The sequence below is a fragment of the Thamnophis elegans genome, chromosome 1 (assembly GCF_009769535.1).
Source record: "Thamnophis elegans isolate rThaEle1 chromosome 1, rThaEle1.pri, whole genome shotgun sequence".
Classification (NCBI taxonomy): domain Eukaryota; kingdom Metazoa; phylum Chordata; class Lepidosauria; order Squamata; family Colubridae; genus Thamnophis; species Thamnophis elegans.
In genome coordinates this window covers 172,030,539-172,054,945 of record NC_045541.1, presented here as the reverse complement: position 1 = coordinate 172,054,945, position 24,407 = coordinate 172,030,539, and the positions used below count along the sequence as shown (strand labels likewise).

General features: G+C 43.6%; 1 protein-coding gene across 5 annotated transcripts in view; it reads left to right on the top strand.

Moving 5' to 3' along the window:
- GATAD2A (GATA zinc finger domain containing 2A) overlaps positions 1-24,407 on the top strand; it is a 123,878-nt gene that overhangs the window by 37,193 nt on the left and 62,278 nt on the right. The window contains exon 1 of one of the 5 annotated variants that reach the window (XM_032214178.1): positions 21,585-21,904. The exons of 3 other annotated variants lie outside the window; for them this stretch is intronic. The gene's annotated coding sequence lies outside the window, so the exon portion shown is untranslated. Of the gene's footprint in view, positions 1-21,584; positions 21,905-22,443; positions 22,550-24,407 lie in introns of those variants that run through there. One more of the 5 variants, XM_032214334.1, reaches the window with a different exon arrangement.

The window sequence follows — 24,407 nt, the reverse complement described above, 5'->3', positions numbered from 1 at the left end:
CCATGGTGCCAAAGGTCCCCAGGGTGGTTGCTAAGCAACCGGGAGGAGTTCTCTGGCGACTTCCTCCCGAGAAATTTAGAAGTAGTGGGGAAGACAGAGTTGATCCTGAAGAAGGCCAGGCCAGAGCAGAGGATCCCAGTCGGCATTCTCTGAGATGGTGGGTCCTCCCTTAAAAACGAACAAACTTGTAGAAGTTCCTCTAGCAAGGTGCATTTCTAAAATGCCAATGGGGTGGGGACAATTGTTCCTCTATTTTTGTTTGTAAAGGTAAAGGTTCCCCTCGCACATATAAGCTAGTCGTTCCTGACTCTAGGGGGTGGTGCTCATCTCCGTTTCAAGGCCGAAGAGCCAGCGCTGTCCGAAGACGTCTCTGTGGTCATGTGGGCGGCATGACTTAAACGCCAAAGTTGCACGCAACGCTGTTACTTTCCCATCAAAGTGGTCCCTACTTACATTTTTACATGCTTTCGAACGGCTCGGTTGGCAGAAGCTGGGATAAGTCATGGGAGCTCACTCCGTTACGCGGCGCTAGGGATTTGAACCGCCAAACTGCTGGCCTTTCTGATCGACAAACTCAGCATCTTAGCCACTGAGCCACCGCGTCCCTTTATTTTTGTTTGTAGGCACAAGAAATGGTAATTGCGTTAATACTGGGAAGGATTTTTATTATGCAGGTAGTCCTAGACTTACAGCAGTTCATTTAGTGACCGTTCAAAGTTACAACGGCACTGAAAAATGTGACCTATTACCATTTTTCGCCCTTACGACCGTTGCAGCCTCCCCAAGGTCACACGATCAAAATTCAGATCCTTGGCAACTGGTTCATATTTATGATGGTTGCAGTGTCCTGGGATCATGTGATCATCTTTTACAACCTTCTAATGAGCGAAGTCAAAGGGACTCCAGATTCACTTAATAATCACGTTACTAACTTAACAAACACAACGATTCACTTAACAACTGTGGGAAGAAAAGTTGTAAAATGGGGCAAAGCTCACTTAACAAATATTTCGCTTAGCAACATAAATTTTGGGGTTTAAATTGTGGCCGTGACTCGAGAACTGCCTGTATTTGCCCTGATGATAGACTATGTCTTGGTTTAACTAGCTACCCGATCCTCTAAAGTTGTACTTTGCTGCTCCATTTAATGATGCACTTGAGTTATTTTTCCTCAGAAGAATCACTTACACAAGCTTGGAGTTGTTCTGGTTCCTTTCCTCACTCGCCCCCCCCTCATTACACACACACACACACACACACACACAGAGGATTGACAACAAAGGTTCTTGTTTCCATGAGAACATGATGTGGGTGAAGTGAAGACAAAGGCTCATGGGAGGTTCCAGTCCAGCCCTCTGAAGACTTTAGGAGAAACATAAAAATAACCAGGGAGGTGTTGGCTTGACTCATTGCCGTCCTTTTCAAAAGAATTACAGGGCTGGACCGGACCTTAGAGGCCTTCTAGTTGAACCCTCTGTCCAAGGCAGGAGTCTCATGCCATCCTGGACAAATGGTTGTCTGGCCTTTTCTTGAAAACTCCAGCAATGGAGCACTCACAACTCCAGGAGGCAAGCTGTTCCATTGTTTTAATCATTCTCACTGTCGGGAAATTTCTCCATATTTCCAGGTTGGATCTCTTTCTGTCACACTTCCACCCCGTTGCTTCTGGTCCTGTCCTCTGCTGTTTTGGAGAATAAATCAACTCCCTCTTCCCTTTGATAGCCTTTCAAGTATTAGAAGACTGCTATCTGGTCTCCCTTAAGCCTTCTCTTTTGTTAGGCTAAACCAGGGGTCGGCAACCTTAAACACCCAAAGAGCCACAAAGGTCCTAACCGGAAGCCCCCTGTTCAATTCTGGAGCCAACCGGAAGTCCAGTTCCCCTACCATAGAGTCTCCTCCTAGCGTGGCGTCCTTTTTCCTCTACCTGTCCTAACTGAAATCCCTATCAATTGTGGAGCTGACCGGAAAGCCCACCCCTTGCCATAGAGTCTCCTCCTGTTGTGCTGTGCTCCCCCCCCCCCCCAAACTGGAAGCTCCCCTCAAAATTGTGACGCCGACTGGAGCAGCAGAGGGATAAAAGAGCCACATGCGGCTCCAGAGCTGCCGGTTGCTGACCCCTGGGCTAAACATACTTAGTTCTCTTAGCAGTTCATCGTACAATTTAGCCTCCAGATCCCTTATCATCTTCGTTCTTCTCACTCTTTCTAGGATCTCAGAATCTTTTTTTTATTGTGATGACGGGATGCAGTATTCCCAGTGTGGCCTCACTAATGCGGCATAGAGTGGTCCTATCACTTCTTGTGGACTAGATACTATCCCTCTGTTAATGCAGCCTAGGAGTACATTGGCCTTTTTGGCAGCTACAGCACCCTGATGCCTCATACTTAAGCAGTGGTACACCAGGACTCCTAAATCCCTCTCACGGGTACAGCTGTTAAGCCAGGTACTGCCTATCCTGTACTTGTGCATTTGGCTTTTTCCTGCTTTCCCCCTTTCTTTTCTCACCACTGAATTGCATTTTGTAGTTGTAAAATGGGGCAAAGCTCACTTAACAAATATTTCGCTTAGCAACATAAATTTTGGGCTTTAAATTGTGGCTGTAACTCGAGAACTGCCTGTATTTGCCCTGATGATAGACTACTTCTTGGTTTAACTAGCTACCTGATCCTCTAAAGTTGTACTTTGCTGCTCCATTTAATGATGCACTTGAGTTATTTTTCCTCAGAAGAATCACGTACACCACTGAATTGCATTTTGTAGGATAGAGCCCAATGCTCAAGTCTATCAAGACTTCTGAATGTTGGACCTACCTTCCAAAGTGCTTGCAATTTCTTCCAGCTTGGTATCATCTGCAAATTTGATTTTCAGTTCCTTTATCTAGAACAGGGGTCAGCAACCCACGGCTCTGGAGCTGCATGTGGCTTTTTCATCCCTCTGCTGCAACTCCCTGTCACTCAAAACATGTGTTACAACCGCCAATGTTGCAACACTCACCGGCATACGATTTATTGAGCTTTTCAACCCCTGGTAGGCCAACCCTGGATAAATCCAAGAAAAGAAAAGTTTCAGAAGGAAACAGAATGTTTAATTCAACTACATATGCTAGTTTTGTAGCTGCTCAGGAAATAATCAGGCACGGGAAGGGTTTTGTGGCTCCCGGTGTTTTCTTTTCTGTGGGAAACGGGTCCAAATGGCTCCTTGAGTGTGTAAGGTTGGCGACCCCTGATCTAGGATATTTATGAAGATTTTGAAGAGGACTGGGCCTAAGATAGAGCCATGAAATACCCCATGGCATGTTTCCTTTCATATTGATGTAGTGCCATTGAGGACTTAAGTGCTGAGTGGGTTGGTCAGCAATACAAATACATTAAGTTGATTGTACTGTCTATCCTACATTGTTCTATATTAATCAGTATCATGTACTGACACGTAAGGCATCCGGTAGGAGAAAAGGATTCCCACACAGGTAGTCCTCGACTTAACAGCAGTTCATTTAGTAACCATTCAAAGTTTACAACAGCACTGAAAAAAGTGAGTTATGACCGTTTTTCACACAACCATTGCAGCATGCAATGCACCATAATCGCATGGTCATCTGATCAAAATTCGAACGCTTGGCAACTGTCTTATATTTACGACCATTGCTGTATCCCAGGGTGATTGGATCCTCTTTTGCAACCTTCTTACAAGCAAAGCCAATGGGGAACCCAAGATTCACTTAAGCCCTTGAAGAGTATTCGGCGACTTCAGCTTGTCCAGAATGCAGCCGCGCGAGTGATCGTGGGTGCGCCTCGTTTCACCCACGTAACACCTATCCTCCGCGAGCTGCACTGGCTGCCTGTTGGTCTCCGGATTCGCTTCAAGGTGCTAGTTGTCACCTACAAAGCCCTTCATGGTATTGGATCTGGATACTTGAGAGACCGCCTGCTGCCAATTACCTCCACTAGACCAATAAGATCCCACAGATTAGGCCTCCTCCGAATTCCATCAGCCGCCCAGTGCCGACTGGCGACTACCCGGAGGAGAGCCTTCTCTGTGGCTGCTCCGACCCTGTGGAACGAACTCCCCGTGGAGATTCGTACCCTCACCACCCTCCAGGCCTTCCGCACAGCCCTTAAAACCTGGCTGTTCTGGCAGGCTTGGGGCTAAAGACTTGCAGCCCCACTCCGAATGGTATGATTGTTGTGTTTTTAGTAGTATATGGTCTTTTTTGTTCTGTAATTTGTTTGTTTATCCCCCTCCCTTGAATTGTGAGCCGCCCTGAGTCTCCTCAGGGAAAAGGGCGGCATACAAATAAAGCAAATTCCAATTCCAATTCCAACAACCATTATACTAACTTAACAAGTGCAGTGCAACTTAACAACTGTGGCAAAAGAAAGGTTGTAAAATGGGGCAAAATTCCACTTAACAAATGTTTCATTTTGCAACAGGAACGTTGGGCTCAATTGTGGTTGTAAATCGAGGACTACCTATGTTGTGCCAGTACAGAAATTGCTTACTATGCTAGCCTACTCAATCCAGTTATGATGTGCAGGACCAGTAGACAAAACTATTCTAGGTTGTCCATATCCCATATACTTTGGCCCTTCATGTGCCTTGGCTTGTGCGTTTAAGAAATAGCTACTAAGTGCAATCGGGCAGGTTTTCCCCTGTCTAGGTGTGCTTGGGAGGACATTGAAGGAATCCTTTCCTTAAGTTTCCCATTTATGGAGGACTTACAATTCATTGGCCAGAGATCCTTGGCCTTCTTTTAGATTCAAAATACAGCTTTTTTGGGGGGGGACCCCAAACCTAGTTTGTTCATCAACAGCTTATATGTATTTTGACCTGCCCCTTCCCTGCAAAAAAAAATGTAAGACAATATTTCCATAGCCCTCCCTTTTTTTCATGTGACTTTTGTGGCCAGGGAGATGATATCCTGAAAGTAGCAATAGCAATAGCAGTTAGACTTATATACCGCTTCATAGGGCTTTCAGCCCTCTCTAAGCGGTTTACAGAGTCAGCATATTGCCCCCAACAACAATCCAGGTCCTCATTTTACCCACCTCGGAAGGATGGAAGGCTGAGTCATCCCTGAGCCGGTGAGATTTGAACAGCCGAACTGCAGAACTGCAGTCAGCTGAAGTAGCCTGCAGTGCTGCATTTAACCACTGTGCTACCTCGGCTCTAGTTCCATTTTATTAGAGATGTCATATTGCCAGGATGATGAAAGTGAAGTGCAGCCATTTCCTCTCAGTTTTGTTTGGTTGCAATTAAAAGTGAAATCTGTTGGATGGAAAGTGCATAGCTACTACATGACTGGCTAAGGATTAAACTTGAATTCATGGCAGAATCCCCAGTTTGGAAAATGCTTGGGGTAATTGATCTCTGTCATGCAAGCATCTCAACCATCTTCTTGAGAATTCTAGGACTTAAAATTGAAAACATCTGAAAGCTGACCGGTTTGGGAAAAACTGCCCAGAATAATAGAAGTATGACGTTTCTTTGCTCCATTCAATTACCTGCACAATCAGCATTAAAAGGGGGCCTTGGGCAGATCCTTCTCTGCAATGTCAGGGTTCCAAGTAACACCCACAATGAAAGAAGACCCCAAGGCTTAGGTTTCCTGAAAGTTCCATTTTATTAGAGATGTCATATTGTTTGGGAAGTGACTTCCGGTTTGCTCATAGGGTAGGTTTAAGCTCTCCGGAGGCTTCAGGGAAGCCTCCTGAAGGTCCCTGAAGCTCCGGAGGGCCTCTGGGGAGCAGGGGAGGCTGTTTTCGCTCTCCCCAGGCTCCTATAAAGCCTCTGGAGCCTGGGGAGGGCGAAAAAACCATGCAAAAAATGGGAAAAGCGCCTCATGCGCACTGGGGGGTATCGCACGTTGCATTATGGGTGTGGCACGCCCACACACGACCCCTCTGCGCTCCCCCCCCCCCACTTATGGCACGCGAGCCATAAAAGGTTCACCATCGCTGTCATATTGGCATATCTGGGAAAACTCGAATCTGAGAGTTTCCAGATTTTCCCCACTCAAAAGAAATTTCAAGTCCCTGCCCAGCGCCCACATGTCCATCACATGATCCAATCAGGCACCATCCAAAACTGGAGATGCCTCCCAGTCACATCACTCCAGGTGCAGGGCAAGGTATCCTTGGCTCTCTGAGAAAGGAATGTTACTCATACTATATATCTCCCATACTCCGTATAATCCCCTCCCATTTTCCCACAGTAGAAAATGGGGCAGGCCTGAAGGCCCAATGTAAAAGATGACTTCCAGGCCTGACAGTCGGGTTACAGTTCTTTTACCAGATTATAAATAAAATAGTCATGACATCATGGTCATGTCCATTTAATTTTCATGACAATACAGGTAGTGCTCAAGTTACCACTCTAATAGACTTGGCCCATCACAGTCGTAACTTACGATGTTCATAAAGCGGGTTGGTCATGCTAGGCAGTCATTAAACAAACCAGTGGTTTCCTATAGGTTCTGTTTTGCCAAAAACCAGAACTAAATGTCAGGTTTTTGGCAAACCTATTGTAAAATATGTTCATGTGACTGCAGGACACTTCAAACTGCCGTAAATGCAGCCTGGTGGCCGGAAGTGAGCCACCTGGCTGTGTGGGGTATGTGACCGTTGGAACTTTGAATCTGGGTTGTAAGTACCCCCCACCCCAAGATTGGTCCGTTGGAAGTTTGAATGGTTGTTAAGCAACCAGTCGTAACGTGAGGACTACCTGTAATACGGAAATGGTTTGCCATTGTCGTCTTCATTTTCATTTACAACTCTGAGATTTCTCTGTTGACTAAGCGAAAAATTGTGTCCAAAATCAGTCAAGGTTGGTTGTGTTACCACCTGCCCTGATTGCAGGATAGAAAACATTGTATAATAGTAGGACATTTGGTTTATGGGTAAGCTTATTCTGTCAGTTGTTTGTCCCAATATGGGGATAGTTGCAGGTTGCATTTTAAGTAAAAAAATATCCATTTCCATGTAAAGCTCTCTTCAATGTTTCATCTTTCTTGAGTCTCAATAAGGTGCTTTAAAATTGGAATACAAGTACATAAAAGTCGTGACCCGTCAAAACCACGGAGGACAAAATCGCGCTCGACAAAAGCGCACATTTGACGTCATCACAGCGCGACGAAAAAAATTAAAAATTGAAATAAAAATAAAATTAAAGCAAGCCGATTCACATAAAGGTAAGGGTTAGGGTTAGGGTTAGGTTAAGGGTTAGGTTTAGAGCGTTAGGGTTACGTTTAGCATTAGGTTAAGGGTTAGCGTTAGGTTTAGCGTTAGGTTAAGGGTTACGTTTAGGGTTAGATTTAGGGTTAGATTGAGGGTTAGGGTTAGGTTTAGGGTTAGGTTTGGGGGGGTTAGGGTAAGGTTTTTGCTTTATTTTTACATTTTTCGATCACAGCGCGATGTTTTCGTCGCGCTGTGATGACGTCAAATGCGCGCTTTCGTCAAGCGCGATTTTGTCCTCCGCGATTTTGTGGTGGAACCCATAAAAGTATGGCAGTCTTAAGCAAGTAGACATAACTGCCTGCTTTTATACAGGAAATATGTGGATCCGGGTCATTTAAATAGTTTCCTGGTTGCTATGTAAATTATTAATCACATATTTTATCCCCACAGTTACCATGTGAGGTATGCAGGAGACAGGGAAATAAATTTATGGCGGGCATAAACAATGTGAAGCAGGATTTCTTTGGATTGAATTCAACACTGTAAATGCTAGTATAGCTTTTTTGCTTTTTTTTTGTAATAGATCCTTGAAGTTCTCTGGCTGGCCTCTATTTATTTATTTAAATCATTTATATACCGCTTCCCTTGAAAGGCATTTTAAGAGTGAAATTGAAAAGCAGTCTAATCAAGTGACAGTAAATTCAAGTGAGCCACATAAAACATGACCATGAAAATGAACTGTGGGATGAAAAGAAGAAAATAGCGGTCTGCTAGGTGAAAACAGAAATTGGCTACATTAGATGCCTAAATAGTACATTAGTAGGCCTCCTTCAAATATCAAAGAGCAAGCAACGCCATGGAGAAAACCATATTGTGAATGCTGAAAGTGATGCCCAGTTTACAATGCCTATTGCAGAGCCTTCCCCAGTGATCGTTATGATTATTCAGGTTCTAATGCCTTAGAGCAGGGGTGCTTTGAAGAATAATTTCACCCCTCCTTTGTGTATCATGGCACCCTAATTCTTTTCTTTTACACTAGTCAAACCCAAATCCTGTGGCCTTTCTTCACATGTTTTAGTCACTTTGCTTGTGCAAAGATTGCAAAAGTTGATCACATCACCCTAGGATACTGCAACCATCATTAATGAGTCAATTGCCAGGAATCTGAATTTTGATCATGTGACCTAGCGATGCTGTGGTGGTTCTGTGGGAAATGGTCATAACTTTTTCAGTGTCAAAACAGTCGCTAAACAAATGTTGTAAGTGGGAGGACTACCTGTATATTGTGGACCTCCAGAGAAAAAAATTGACATTGAATTAGCATTAGTCAAATGCATGGGGTATATATACGTGTCTGTTTGGTTGTTCCGTTGATAGTTTTAGTACATATAGACAGCACCCTCATTTACAATAGACAACTTGTGCATTGTAGCCAGACAATAGGTACTTGCTTGGGAGTGGTAGTTCAGCAGTCTAGTTAAAATCCAGTAGAATGAAAACGATAGTTCTTACTTTTCATTCACAAGAAATTTGTTCAGGTATGTGTCCATTGATTTGTTTCAAAATCCAACCCCCCCCCCCAAAATGGATATTTCCTGGCAACGGCTTTTTACTGCTATTTGATTTAATTAAATATTTTCCTTCCCCCTTCCTTCCTTTTCAATTTTTTTGTTTTGTTTTTTTGCAGTGAGGCAAGTGACTTCTTCCTGTGGTCATCTGTTTATAGGATATGGTGAGAGAAGGCGGGGGAGGGGGAGATCTGGCATTTTAGAATAAAAGGGTCTGAATTTGGCAGGTTGGTGATGGTGTTAATGGCAGTGAGGAAACTTTTGTATGAAAAGAAAGGCGTGCGGCTTGGTTTGACACTGTAGGCCTGAAGCAGTGGGTGTGGCTTTTGCTATATTAAGTCCTGGCCTGGCGCCAGCATGGTCTGGCAATGTCCATTTAAAGGCCTTGTCTCACGTAATGGATCCAGGCTGGCTTTCTGTAAAAACCTTGGAATTTTATTATAGTTTATCCATATAAAATCTGAATGGCGTCATTCTAGTTTTTCTGTACTTCTCAGGGATTGGATAATAAGTATTAAATAATCCCTATGAAATAAGACAATCAAGAAAAGGGTTTTTTTTGGGGGGGAGGAGTATATTAAAAGCAAGCAGTTAACAGTATCTAACATCAAATTTGCTGTTCCTGCAGAAGAAGAAATTTGTTCCCCTTAAAAGAGAGAAAGTCTTAACCAATCAGTGGAAGAGCTTCCGCAGCCATGGAGTTGTTGTACAGTTTAGACCAGGGGTCTCCAACCTTGGCAACTTTAAGACTTCTGAACTTCAACTCCCAGAACTCTTGAGAGTTCTCTGAGAGTTCTGGGAGTTGAAGTCCACAAGTCTCAAAGTTGCCAAGGTTGGAGACCCCTGGTTTAGATAAGATTATCAAGGATCTACTATACCTCCCTATGCCACAGTGGGGTGGCAGCTTTTCTATCAGATGTCACAGGGCCAAGCAGGGTGTTAAGGAAGTGATCCCCTAATATGATGCTAAGCCTTTTAGAGTTTCTAAATGAACCACTGAAACTTTTCAGAGAATCCCAAAGCGATAACTAGATTACAGGGTTGGTGCAAATGACGGAATCTCCTGTCAACAATGCCGGCCACCATTTGAGTGATGTTAGACGAAGCATCAGACTAGGCTAAGGAAATAAGGCAGGTTGAAATCCATCCTCTCAGTGTCACTAGGTGATGCTAGGTCAGGGGGTTTATTTCTTGGATTAATTCTTATTAATGGTGAGGAATGTTGGGTCTTGCATATTCAAAACATAAGAAAGGCCTTGTACAGATCATCCTTGACCCAAAGGTGCTTTTTTTTTTCCAAGAGGCAACTGGACTTTCTGGTTTTTCTTGGAAGAAGTTTCGCTTCTCAATCCAAGAAGCTTCTTCAGCTCTGACAGGATGCTGGGGGGATGGAAGGATTTATATTCCTTGCAGACAGCTGGGCATTTGCATTCTTTTTACTCCAAGTGCTTCAACAGCCCTCTAAAAGGATGCAAATGACCATCTGTCTGCAAGGAATATAAATCCTTCCTTTCCCCACTATCCTGTCAAGACAGAGGTGGCATTCAGCCAATTCTACCAGGTTCTGGAGAACCAGTAGGGGAAATTTTGAGTAGTTTGGAGAACAGGCAAATAGGCTGGCCCTGCCCCCACTACCTCCCAGCTAATCTTCTTTTGTTGCCCTGAACAGGAGAACGGATCTGGGAAGCAGGTTAGTGGGGTGGGGAGGGAATGGGGATTTTGCAGTATCCTTCCCCTGCCACACCCACAAAGCCACACCCACTCTCATGGCCTTCAGGAAGGCTGTTAAAACCTGGCTGTTCCGGCAGGCCTGGGGCTGTTGACCTTATTGAGAGGTCCAGCCCCAACTAGAACGAATGTGTGTTGTGAATTTTAAATCATTTTTTTCCTTTTTTTTTTTCTTCTTTTTTTTTCTTTCTCCTTTTGCTTTGTAAGCCGCCCAGAGTCCTGTGGGATTGGGCGGCCTATAAATTTAATAAATACATATACAAATGCAAATACCCACAAAGTCACGCCCACAGAACAGGTAGTAAAAAAAGTTGAATCCCACCACTGCTGTCAGAACTGAAGTGAAACATCTTCAAAGAAAAACCAGAAAGTCCAGTTGCCTCTTGAAAAAGCACCTTTGGGACAACCATTTCCTGGATGACTGAGAATCTCCATAAACAGATAATCCTTGATTTACAACCATTTGCTTAGCAATCATTTGAAGGTACAACAGCACTGAAAAAAGTGACTTACGACCAGTCCTCACACTAATGACTGTTGCAGCATCCCTACAGTCACGCAATCAGAATTCAGGTGCTTGGCAACTGGCATGTAATTTCGATGCTGACAGTGTCCTAGGATCATCTGATCATCATTTGTGACCTTCCTAGCTGGTTTCCAATAAGCAAAGTCAATGGGGAGAACTGGATTCAATTAAGACCCTACCGATCAACCATTGCAGCGATCCGCTTAACAACTGTGGCAGAATAGGAAAATTGGGTGCAGCTCATTTAACTGCTTTGCTTAACAATGGAAACTCTGGTCCTAAATTGTGGTTGTACATTGAGGACTGCCTATAGTGTTATGGCATGGGTTTCAAATCTCTACCTCAGCTATAAAGCTCAGTGGCTTAATTTAGATGAGTTATTTCTCAATCTTAGCAAATTTTAAGATGTGTAGACTGCAACTTCCAAAATCCCCCAGCCAGCAACTTTTTTCTGTTATTTGTTACATATTGTTGTTATTTGAACATGATGTCCTGAGTTGCATGTCAGATGGACAACTGTATACATTGAATGAGTGAACGAACGAACAAATGAATGAATGAAACAATCCTTTCATGAATGTGATGGTGGAGATAATGAGAGTTTTGCTTTATTATTCTTCCTAAGGAAGCTCAGAGTGGTAAAAAAAAAGGTAATAAAGTAGTCTGCACTATTATCGCAATCTAGTTAGTCCAAGGGCTCCGTGGCTAAGACGCTGAGCTTGTCAATCAGAAAGGTCGGCAGTTCAGCGGTTCGAATCCCTAGCGCCGCTTAACGCAGTGAGTTCCGGTTACTTGTCCCAGCTTCTGCCAACCTAGCAGTTCGAAAGCACGGTAAAAATGCAAGTGGAAAAATAGGAAGCACCTTTGGTGGGAAGGTAACAGCGTTCCATGTGCCTTTGGCGTTTAGTCATGCCAGCCACAGAACACGGAAACGTCTTTGGGCAGTGCTAGCTCTTCGGCTCTGAAACGGTGATGAGCACTGCCCCCTAAAGTCAGGCACGACTAGCACATATGTGCAAGGGGAACCTTTAGTTAGGCTCCTGTTAGAATATTGTCAGAATATGCTTAGTTGTACTTTATGAATGGCGAATTTTGTAGCACATGCTGCATTAGGCTATTTGGAAATATTTCCTTCACTGTTTTTTTAAAGCTCCTAGTCCCCAAAACATACTTGAAAATTATTCTAGTATTTTCTGTGACAGGTTAGTGAACTTCTAAAACTTCTTTCTGAAGATTAACAACGCAAAGCAATAACAAGAAAAGCCATTTTCTGGTAACGCAGCCCTCTGTTTTCATATTACCAGAAAGGAGTGTTGTCCAAGTAAGAGCTTCACCTGAGTTTTGTATTTAATTTCCTGTGCTAGTAGCAGAAGATAAATGGTGCTGTAGCATACAATTCATATTTTTGTGCATTATAATATCTATATGACATCTGGGATATGATATTATCCCAGGATAAAAACCAAAAATTATCAAAGGAAACGATCTTAGAAGTAGTCATGGTCACCTACTGCCCTGGGAGAAAGTTCCTTGAGAAGAAAAAGAGAGGATGAAGAATCCAGCTGACACCAGAAAGGACTACTAGGTTGGCTTTCTTACCCAAAATAATATTCATTATGCTGTGGGTTTGTTTTGATTATTGGTATCTAACACTATTATATATTAGAATAAGTATATATATTTACACCTTCCTATTAATGTATATATCAATAGGAAGGTGTGTGTGTGTGTGTGTGTGTGTGTGTTGTATTTGTGCTGATAAATAAATAAAGGGAGACTTTATTTATCAGCACAAATAGCAATAGCAATAGCAGTAGACTTATATACCGCTTCATAGGCCTTTCAGGCCTCTCTAAGCGGTTTACAGAGAGTCAGCATATTGCCCCCAACAATCTGGGTCCTCATTTTACCCACCTCGGAAGGATGGAAGGCTGAGTCAACCCTGAGCCGGTGAGATTTGAACCGCTGACCTGCTGATCTAGCAGTAGCCTGCAGTGCTGCATTTAACCACTGCGCCACCTTGACATTTGCAACACAAATGTAACAAAGGCAACATAAAAAAATGGCTTTCTGCCTGGATGGCTCCTAGGGTGATCCGAAAGACAGAAAAGGGAAGCAATATGCTTCCTCCCATATTTGGTCATACCAGAGGTTGTGACACAATACATACATACATACATACATACATACATACATACATACTCCTATTCTACCCTGTTTTCCCGAAAATAAGACCTCCCCGGATAATAAGCCCAATCGGGCTTTTGAGCACATGCGCCAAAATAAGCCCTCCTCCCAAAATAAGTCCTTCCCTAAAATATTTAAATGTATGCGCAGCTGGTTGCCGCCATTTCCTGGGGGGAACATGCCCCCACGCGCCCCACATGCACCTGCCATGCACATGGAATGGCCTCGCAGAGGACACTCCCGCAAACCCTAGCTACTGTGCCCCTTCTCTTAGTGGCGGCCGCAAAAATAGCAGCAGGCCCAGCAACACTAGGGTTGGCAAGAGTGTGCCAGAAACAGAGACAAAACTTCCGGCCTTCTCTAGATCAGCTGATCAGATCCGTGGGCCACAGGCAGAGGTTAAGGGGCCTCCTGTGCCTCAAAAATAATAAAACCTCCCCGAAAATAAGGCCAAGTGCTTATTTTGGGAGTCAAAAGAAAATAAGACCCTGTCTTATTTTCGGGAAACAGCAATATGTTATAGTGTCAGACAGACAGACAGACAAACAGAAAGCTCGATCAGACAGATAGATGCAACTGGACTATAGTTTTTCCTTGAGGAAGACATTTATTTCACTTCTCATCCAAGAAACTTCTTGGGTTCAGAACTGAAGCGTCTTCTTGGATGAGAAGCGAAATGTAAGGAAAAAATATAGTCCGGTTGCCTTTTGGGGAAAAAAGCATATTTGAGATATTTGCTAAAGCAGTACTCCACTTTTCTGCTTCTTCAGGCATTCGAGGCAACTAGCAACAGTAGAGAATACATGACATTGAAATTAATACAGGGAGTCCTTGACTTACAATAGTTCATTTAGTGACTGTTCGAAGTTACAATGGCACTGAAAAAAGATGACCTATGACCCTTTTGCACCCTTACGGCTGTTGCAGCCATCCCCACGGTTACCTGATCAAAAATCTGATCCTTGGCAACAGACTCATGATGGTTACAGTCTCCTGAGGTCATGTCATCCCCTTTTGCCACCTTCTGACAAGCAAAGTCGACGGGGAAGCCAGATTCACTTTACAACTGTTTTAGTCATTTAACTGCAGGGATTCATTTAACAACTGTGGCAAGAAAGGTCGTAACATGGGGCAAAATTCACTTAACTGTTTTGCTGAGCAACAGAAATTTTGGTCTCAATTGTGGGCATAAGCCAAGAGCTACCTGTACATTAAAATCAATTCACAGAACACTAATGACTAGTGATGTAAGTGAGTGCCCCATAACAGTCAAAGTCCTGCTTCTACTCATTAATTTCGGTAGCCGATGGTTTAATGAGGTTAATAAATGAATAATTACATTAAAGAAATATTCAAAGTGCTTCCTGTTTTTGTTGAAATTACAAGAGCCTTAGAAAATGAGCAGCTACTATTACTACTACTTGCATTGGAGATTAAATGGGGGGTTACGTCCTATGGGGCAAAGGACTATCTCTATATCACCAGCTTTCTGCTTTAAAGTACTGTATATACTCAAGTATAAGCCTAGTTTTTCAGCCCACTTTTTGAGCTGAAAAAAGCCGCCTCGGCTTATACTCGAGTCAGTGAAAAATTTGCCCGAAATGGAGGAGAAAAAGGGGCAGGGCCATGCCGCTGGGTGACGTTCGTGAATGGCCCAGCGCCCCTGAGTTTCCCCTCCCTCTGTGTCAGTTTGCCGCGCAGCGTGCACCGCACCATCCCCCCTCCTCACGTTCTAATGTAATGCACGGCTATCTTACGATTCCCCTTCCTCCCCCTCCTGCCGCTCTGCAACGATGTCCCACCTCCTCCTTGTTATGGCAAGCAGCCACATAGCGATGTCCCACCTCCTCTGGTACAGTGATCCAATGATAGGAATCACTGTGCCGTGTGTCATAGGAGGCGGGACATCATCATCACAGCGGGACATCAGCATCATGAGGTGAGTGAAGTATTTCATTGAATACACCGGTATTGTGTGATAATAATTTGTTATGCAGAGCAAATTTTTACAATGGCTACTGTATATTTAATGGGCACAGGCAGGCTGTATATGTTATTCAATGGGCAATGGCATTATTGGTATCTATTTTTATTTTTGAAATTTATCGGTAGCTGCTGCATTTCCCACCCTAGGCTTATAATCGAGTCAATAACTTTTCCAGTTTTTTTGTGGTAAAATTAGGTGCCTCGGCTTATATTCGGGTCGGCTTATACTCGAGTATATACGGTACTTTATATGCATTTCTTCATATAATGTAAAGTCATAAATTCATGTTTTTTAATTATCTGAATGAAGCGTTTCAACTATTGTTGATTTTCTTCTGCTGTATTGAATGAATGAAATTAGATGCAGGGTTTAATGCCACTTGCTATATAAGTATAGAGACGTGGTGGCTCAGTGACTAAGATGCTGAGCTTGTCGATCAGAAAGCTTGGCAGTTCGAATCCCTAGTGCCGCGTATCGGAGTGAGCTCCCGTTACTTGTCCCAACTTCTGCCAACCTAGCAGTTCGAAAGCATGTAAAAAATGCAAGTAGAAAAATAGGCACCACCTTTGGTGGGAAGGTAACAACGTTCCGTGCGCCTTTGGCGTTTAGTCATGCCAACCACATGACCACAGAGACGTCTTGGGACAGCGCTGGCTCTTTAGCTTTTAAATGGAGATGAGCACCACCTCCTAAAGTCGGGAACAACTAGCACATATGTGCAAGGGGAACCTTTACCTTTATATAAGTATCTCTGAACAAGCTAAAGTAATTAAAGTGGATGTTGGAGTAAGAAAATGATTCTAAAAACAATAGCAGTAATTAACACATTTTTCTCATGAACTTTCATGGAAAGCTTAGTTTAGATTATATTGGGTTGCAGTGTGTGTGTGGATAAAGTCTTATTTAGCAGTAAGACCCACTGACTGAGTGAGGCTGATTTTCATGGAATAAAAAGGTATATGTTTTCATTTCTAATGTGAATTAAGCTGCTTTGTTAAAACAAATTCCAAACGTACTGTGACACATGTAACTGAAAATGTGCTCTGCAATTATTTTTGGACCAAGTGATAATATATCTGGTCCTTGTGTTACCTGCAAAATAGCTTGCAAAATAACAGCTTTAAAACGAGCAAAACCAAAAAAACATTACAGACCTTTTACAGCAAAAGATATTTTTTGTAGAACTGTGTGTCCCTTCAACAGTTTTCAGTGGGTATCATTGAGATAGGGGTCCCATTTAAAGACTGCCAGGACATCACATCATACATTTTATAGACCAGTGATAGCTAACCTTTTTATCCTCGTGTGCCCACACCAGTGGTGGGATCCGGATTCTGGAACGGCCCCTGGCTGGCGGGAAGCAAATGCACATGCGCGGTGGAGGTGAGCTTGGGTGATGACGGCTCGTGTGCCCACAGAGAGGGCTTTGCGTGCCACCTGTGGTACGCATGCCATAGATTCGCCATCACGCTTACAGACTGAACTGGTTGTCAAAATCCTTCAGCAGAAGATGCAATGTCCAATCATATTTTTGCCAAAGAAAAGGCTTCCACATAGCGAAGGCCTTGATCTCTGGGGTACAAAAATAAGGATAACCACTAGATGGCAATCAGTGTTACGTTTTCTGTTTCTCTGCTGCCATCTTGTGGTGGTCACAGTTTATGTATCCCTAACATACTAGTAACTGAGGATGCCTGAATCTTTTGGAAACAGATTGCAGGTAGTCCTCGTTACAACTATGTTTGGTGACTGTTCAAAGTTACAGTGGCTCTGAAAAAGGGACACGACCATTTTTCTACACTTACGACTGTTGCCGCATCCCCTTGGTCACGTGATGAAATTTCAGATGCTTGGCAACTGGCATGTATTTATCTGACAGTTGGTGAGTACTAGGGTCATGTGATTTATCGTTTGCAACCTTCTGACAAGCAAAAGTCCATGGGGAAGCCAGATTCACTTTAACAACTGTGGTGATTCACTTAACAACTGTGGCAAGAAAAGTTGCAAAATCGCAACTGTCTTGCTTAGCACAGAAATTTTAGGCTCAGGTGTAAATCAAGGACTACCTATACTAGCAACGAAACTGAAGAAAAACACAAGTTAGCAATAATCCAGCAATTTAGCGTTCCACTCACTAAAGGGCACAAGGAAAGAGCTGGTTGAAGTTAACACCCAGGTGTCTATCAAGATTGTGAATCATCCAGGTCATGGTTGTCCCAAAGGTGATTTATTTTCTAAAAGGCAACTGGACTTTCTTGGGTTTTTTTCTTTGAAAACGTTGCACATCTCATTCACTTTTCATCAAAACTGCAGGAGCTTCTTGGATAAGAAGCAAAATGTTTTCCAAGAAAAAAAACAACTGAAAGTCCAGATGCATTTTGGAGAAAAACATCTTTTGGGATTAAGACCCAGGGTTTTTTTTTATGACAAACCTATCCTTAGCCCAAAGCAGTAGCCTAAACCAGGTAAAAGGGACGCGGTGGCTCAGTGGCTAAGACGCTGAGCTTGTCGGTCAGAAAGGTTGGCAGTTCGAATCCCTAGCACTGCATAATGGAGTGAGTTCCTGTTACTTGTTCCAACCTAGCAGTTTGAAAGCATGTAAAAAATGCAAGTAGAAAAATAGGAACCACCTTTGGTGGGAAGGTAACAGTGTTCCGTGCTCATTCGGCGTTTAGTCATGCCGGCCACATGACCACGGAGACGTCTTCGGACAGCGCTGGCTCTTTGGCTTTGAAACGGAGATGAGCACTGCCCCCTAGAGTTGGGAACAACTAGCACATATGTGCGAGGGGAACCTTATCCTTAGTCCAAAGCAGTGCTCTAAACCAGGTAAATATTTTCATTATTGGCTTGCTTTGCAATTGCTACTTTTATTCCAGGAAGTCTTCACTTTCCACACAGTTGGTCTACCTCTGAACTATCCACCATGCAAATCTACCTAGGTGAAACACCACCTGCCTAAGGTCTTTTTTTTCCCCCAGCAACATAGGTTGTGTGATCTTCATCCAGTTGAGGTTCTCTCCTGCAGATCAAGAAGCAGGATCTGTAGGAGATTCTGGGATCTTCCTGATCAGAATCCAGGGCCTGGGGTTCTGTACAAACAGGAATCAGCTCCTCTTCCCTTCTATGCTCGGCTTGTATAATTAAAATAATCTTTTTAAAAACATGGAAAGGGGTGGGCTTGGACCCAAGTTGCACCCCTGCAACAAAATACTGGGAGACAGAACAGGCAAGAAACTTTTAATATGGAAGCTCCGTGGTAAAAGTACTAGCTGAAGTCAAATGAAAAACAGGTCTTTAACTTCCTTAATCAGAAAGTCCTTGAAAATACCTCCAACTTTCTTCTACCGGCGTGTTTCACAAAGAAATCGCAACCTATCATTAAATCTGGATCGAGTCTTTCAAAACAAACAGGGAATAAAAATGATCTGTGTTCATTGCGGCTGTTTACGTCGTAAGAAATATTCCCTCAAAGTTATGAGTAATTTCCAAATTTTGTTTTCCCTGTTAAAGCTTCCTCCCTCATTCTGCCATTAGGAATCGTCTGACAGGTATGAAAACAGCTGTGTGTGAACAGCAGTTTTCTGAAAACTTAGGCAGCAGATGTTCCATATTTGTCTGCCTTTAGTTCCAGGATCTGCAAGGCAGCTATTGCTCTCATGTCTTGCTTCTTGGCTCCCCAAAGACCTCAACTGGCCACTGCAAGGAATTGAAATCAGGTAGTCCTCGACCACGATGGAGCTCAAAATTTATGTTGCTAAGTGAGAAATTCTTGCCACAGTTATTAAGTAAATCTCTTCAGTTGGTAAGTGAAACTGGCTTCCCCCGTGACTTTGCTTGTCAGGAGGCTACAAAAGGAGATCAGATGACTCCAGGACTGTCATAAATATGAGTCAGTTGCGAAGCGCCTGAATTTTGATCACATGACCATGGGGATGCTGCAGTGGTTGTAAGTGTGAAAAACGATTGTAAGTCACTTTTTTTTTCCTGCGCTGTTGTAACTTCAAACATGAACTTGTAAGTCGAGTAAGATAATTGTATCTGTATTACAGTATGACAGTGTTCCAATATCTCAAGGGTTGCCACAAAGAAGAGGGAGTCAAGCTATTCGCCAAAGCACCTGAGAGTAGAATAAGAAGCAATGGGTGGAAACTAATCAAGGAGAGAAGCAACTTAGAACTGAGGAGGAATTTTCTGACAGTTAGAACAATTAATCAGTGGAACAGCTTGCCTCCAGAAGTTGTGAATGCCCCAACACTGCAAGTCTTTAAGAAGATGTTGGATAGCCATCTGTCTGGAACGGTATAGGGATTCCTGCCTAGCCAGGGGTTTGGACTAGAAGACCTCTAAGGTCCCTTCCAATTCTGCTATTGTATTGTATTGTATTGTATTAATTGTATGCTTAACTTAGTTTTAGAGGGTTGATGTATTAGTGTAGTTCGGAAATAGTCATTGTTTTCCTGTAGCCGGGCTCTATAAAATCACAGAGAAGGCTGTCTCCGTCACAACCTGTTTGCAAGGCTTTCTGAGTCATCTGATTGTTTACTGTGGGGGATGTAAGATGTGGGTTTCGCTCTGGTAGAGAAGGAGTGGTCTTTTATCAGCCCTTGCGCAAGGAGGCCTCCTCGTGAAGCCTCCCTGTTCAGAAGCAGTCTCGAATATCGGCTGTCCCAGAACAAATGGCGGGCAGGGTGGGAGGAAGCTTTGTGATTTGTCGTGCTTTAGTGTGTCTAGCTATGGTTGGAAATGATATACTGGCAAACCTGTAGCACACATGTTGAACTGGCACGCACAGCTATGTCACCTGGCGTGCGCGGCGGTGCCCGTTCCTCTTCTGGGTTTCTAGTACACATGCACACGCAGTTATCTGCTGGCCTTTTTCACGTGCGGCAGTCCCGGAAACCAGAAGAACTGGTCTTCTGGTTTCCCGGGGCACACATGCGTGTCGGCCAGCCGATCGTGGTGCACTCATGAGCACCAGAAACTGGAAGACCAGCTGGCCGATGTGCATGCGCACGCCAGAAATCAGAAGTTCATTTTCCAGTGCCTGCATGCTCCCTGGGCAGCTCCTCTTCCAGGTTGCAGTCCCGACAAGCGCGCACATGCTCCAACTGCCGAAAAGGTTTAGCATCACTGGTATACTGGGTGAAACAGAGCTAGCTGTGTTAGTAGGCATGGGGACTTCTAAGGGCACTGGAAGATCCATTCAATTTCTCAGAATTTCCCAGCTGGCACACTTGCTGGGGAATTCAGTGAGTTGGATTCCACGTACTTGAAACAAAGCTTAAGATGGAGAAACACCGAGGAAGAAGGTTCAAAACTGGTTCACTGACATTGTTACTGAAGACCACATCTTGGTGGCTTTGTAAAGACACATCGGATGAGTTCCAGAGGATGATGAGCCCCATTACTTTTAGTACAACATTCAGATCTCTTCTTTCGGCATTTCTGCGGCTGATGCTCCCAAAATTCAACAACTTGTCGGATGTATGTTTACGCCCCCCCTTTTTTTTTCTGTCGAATACCACAAATTTACTTAACATCCTGAAATGCCTAGACACATGCCCAAAAAACTAACTTTGCCTATCTGCAGAACCTCCACATTTCAAGGCAATGGTCCTGCACAATTTTTTTTATAAAAGAAGGCATCCCCATGTTTTAAAACAAAAGAAGGAAAAAATGCAAGCGCAGTCCCAAAATGTTAGAGGGTCTGATCTTGTTTTCCAGTGTCCGTAACTTTGTCTCTTAACACATCATCCCTTGTAACTATTTTTCTTCCTTCAGCCAGAAAGTTGTAATCTTTGTTCCAAATGATCATTTCAGTAGAGTTTCTGTATCCTGGTCAGTTATCATTTTAAAAGTGACCCTTCATTGTTTGATGCTGCCTGCTAAATCTCCCAGTTCACCTTTTCTTTCTGCCTTGCTGTGCAACTCTTCAAGGCCTTGTCTTTGTAAATCCAGCCTCTTTCGCACAATTACTTCTCCCCCCTCTCTCTCCCTTTCTCTCTTTCATCTCTCCCTCCCCCTCTCTTTTTCTTCTCTCTTTCCCTCTCTATCTCTTCCTCTCTCCCCACTCATTCTCTTTTTCCCTCCTCCCTCCTCTCTCTCTCCCCCCTCTCTTCCCTCCTCTCTCTTTCCCTCTCTCTCTCTTTCCCTTTATGTCTTCCTCTCTCCCTCCCCCCTCATTATATCTCTCTTTACCTCCTCTCTCTCTCCCCCCTTTCTTCCCTTCTCTCTCTCTCTCTCTCTTTCCCTCTCTTTCCCTCTCTCTCTCTCTCTGGAGTCCTAAGGTCATTCCTGCAACTGCTCCGGAAGCGTAAGCCAGCTTAGAGGGGTAAGAGCCGGCCTCGTTTATTGGCTCCCTTAGAGGAGGAAGCTTCTTCCCGGAGTCTCTCCCTGACTTTTTTCGGAACGCCCACTGGAAACAGCTTCCAGTCTCTGATGTGACACTTGAACGCATAGATAACCTCCTTCCACGCTGGGCTATCCTTTTTTTTTTTCTTTCCACCATCACTTCTCCCCCTCAAGTGGGGAAGGGGCTCTGTTCTGAAAGCCACTCAGCGCTTGAGCCCTCTTCTTTTCTTGGCTGCTAAGCTTTTTGGAGGAGGTCGTCCACGGCAAGCGGCTCTTTGCGTGAGAAGTTGACTCGGAGTTCTCCAGGCTTCCCTGCCGGGAAGAGGAGGAGGAGGAGGGGAAGCTACGAAGTGGGGCAGGGCCCTGAGCCTCCACTCAGCTGGTAATTTCCTCTTCTTCCTAAGCAGCAGAGTGTGGGTCAGACGAAGGCAGGGAGCTGGGGAAGCGAAACGTTGAGCCTTGTGGGAGACACGTCTTTGTCATCCTGAATCCCTCGCGGGTCTTTTCTGAAGAAAGGGAATTAGGATTCCCGCCTCTCTCTTTCGCAGCTTCGTATTCTGTTTGGGGCATTGTTTTCTCCACAGTGGTGTCTTGCGTTTGGCTCTCTCTTTGCTCTTGGGTGGGAGGAAGGAGCGTGGTGGTTCAACTTTCGTTTCAAAATCTTTTCCGCTTTTTCTCTCTCCCTCCCTCCCTCTTTCTCTCTCTCTCTTTCTTTCTGTGCATGTGTAAGTCATATTGTGTCTTAAGAGACCCTGATTTTTGGATTGAGCTGGGGAAATGAGACGTCAGGTATTAATAAAAAGTAAACAATTGTTTAGATTTATTTATTTTTTTGCCAATTCCTATGGAGCCGCTTCCTCCATTTCAATTGATTTGGCTTCTACTGGAATCTCTCGTGTGCTGCATGAGGCCGGTGGGGCAGAAAGCGAGTGAAAACCCTGCCCCACCCCAGGCTTCCGAGAGCGCAGCATGCATTTTGTTCCTGCTGAGGGTTTTTCAAGCTTGCCAACGGAACCTCGAAAAGCAGGTATCCTGTTAAAAACGAGAAGGAAATTTGACAGGCTATTATTGAATTCAGCAGCCCATGCTAACTTCTGTGATGCATCTTTAAAAATGGGCAAGGTGCATGATTTAATTAGGAAGTCCCCATCATTTTTAGATAAAAATTTATGTGGCATGGATCTCTATCTATCATCTATCTATCTATCTATCTATCTATCTATCTATCTATCTATCTATCTATCTATCTCTATCTCTATCTCTCTTTCTCTCCAAGGTCTTTTATTTTTAGTATGTGTTGAAGAGAGTAATTGTCCTCAACCCTCTATATCAGTGTTTCTCAACCTTGGCAACTTGAAGATGTCTGGACTTCAACTCCCAGAATTCCCCAGCCAGCGAATGCTGGCTGGGGAATTCTGGGAGTTGAAGTCCAGACATCTTCAAGTTGCCAAGGTTGAGAAACACTGCTCTATATGAAGGGAGGGGGATTTCATAGAAAGTTTAATTCTAATTTTTGAATTGGTTTAACGACTCTTTTTTTTCTCATCCAAGGCAAACAAATTATAATGAAAGTTTAAAGTTAAAGCCCAGGAGTGTTGGGGTTGTTGGGAGGTTGGGTTTTTTTTTGGGGGGGGGGGGTTGAGCATTTTGGGTTTTGCTGAATTAAATAGACAAAGGAAAACAGAAGAGGAATGCGCATGTTACATTAAAAAAAAAAGGCAAGGAAAAAGGGTGTAGACTTTTTTCATACGAAAGTTGTAATTTAAACAACGGATTGATTAGTCATAAGGTGTACTCTAGCATTCCACCACTGAATATGCCCTCCAGAGGTCTTGGGACCACAATTCCCAGAATCCTAAGCTGGAATGGAGCACATCAAGATGACCCCAAAATGGCGCCTTCTCTTTCCAGCCAGAATAGTAGTGTTTGAACATTCTGGCAATATTGATATTTGCATATATGGATTCGACCAAAGTTAAAGAAGGTATTTTTAGAATTTTGAGGCCTTTTCCTTTCTCTCTCCTCCCCCCCCCCCCAAGAATACCAGGGGTTAAATTTGGGATTTTGAACCTGCAGAGCTTCTGTTCTGCCTTTGAACCATAACATAGCAGGGAGACAGTCTGCCCCCGTGTGACATCAACCTAAAGAATTCTCTGTGATACATATTGAAAGGGATTATATAATGCAAATTAGGTTAGGTGATGTATTTCTGTAGTCGGGAGAAATGGAATTTTTCTGTGATGGGAGAACCAGTGCTGGGACAAGTACATTTTAAATGTGTAGGAAAGTTTTGATTACCAAGAAGACCTTGTGAGTAGCTTCACCAGGTGGGCCATGCATAATTCCCAGGTTGTCAACCCAGAGTGTCTATGACTGAAAGAACTGCTTGCTTTTGGCTACTTTTAGGGTGGGGTCAGGATGTAGTTTCAAACCCTGGGCTTCCTGGCTCAGCCTCTTACCTGCTTTTCAGGAGCTGCGTGTTTTGGATTTCCTTTAGGCATGGTACTAAGCTTCTGTTCAAATGTATGTATGTATGTATGTATGTATGTATGTATGTATGTATGTTTGTATGTATATTGCATTTGTGCTGATAAATAAATAAAGGGAGACTAGTATAGATCTATTTCCAGCTATTTCACTCTCATCAGCTAGCCATACCCTTACTGAGATTTGAACCTGGGCTGTTTTTACATGTTAGGCAGTTGTATTTGCCGCAAGCTCTCCTCCCTTATCAGCTGAGCCAAAGAAATAAGTGTTAAGGGAAGCAGTATGCTCCCTCCCATATTTGGGCATACCAGGTACTTTGATATAACACTTATATATGTACACACACACACACACACACACACACACACACACCCCTACCTATCTCCAATAGAACTACA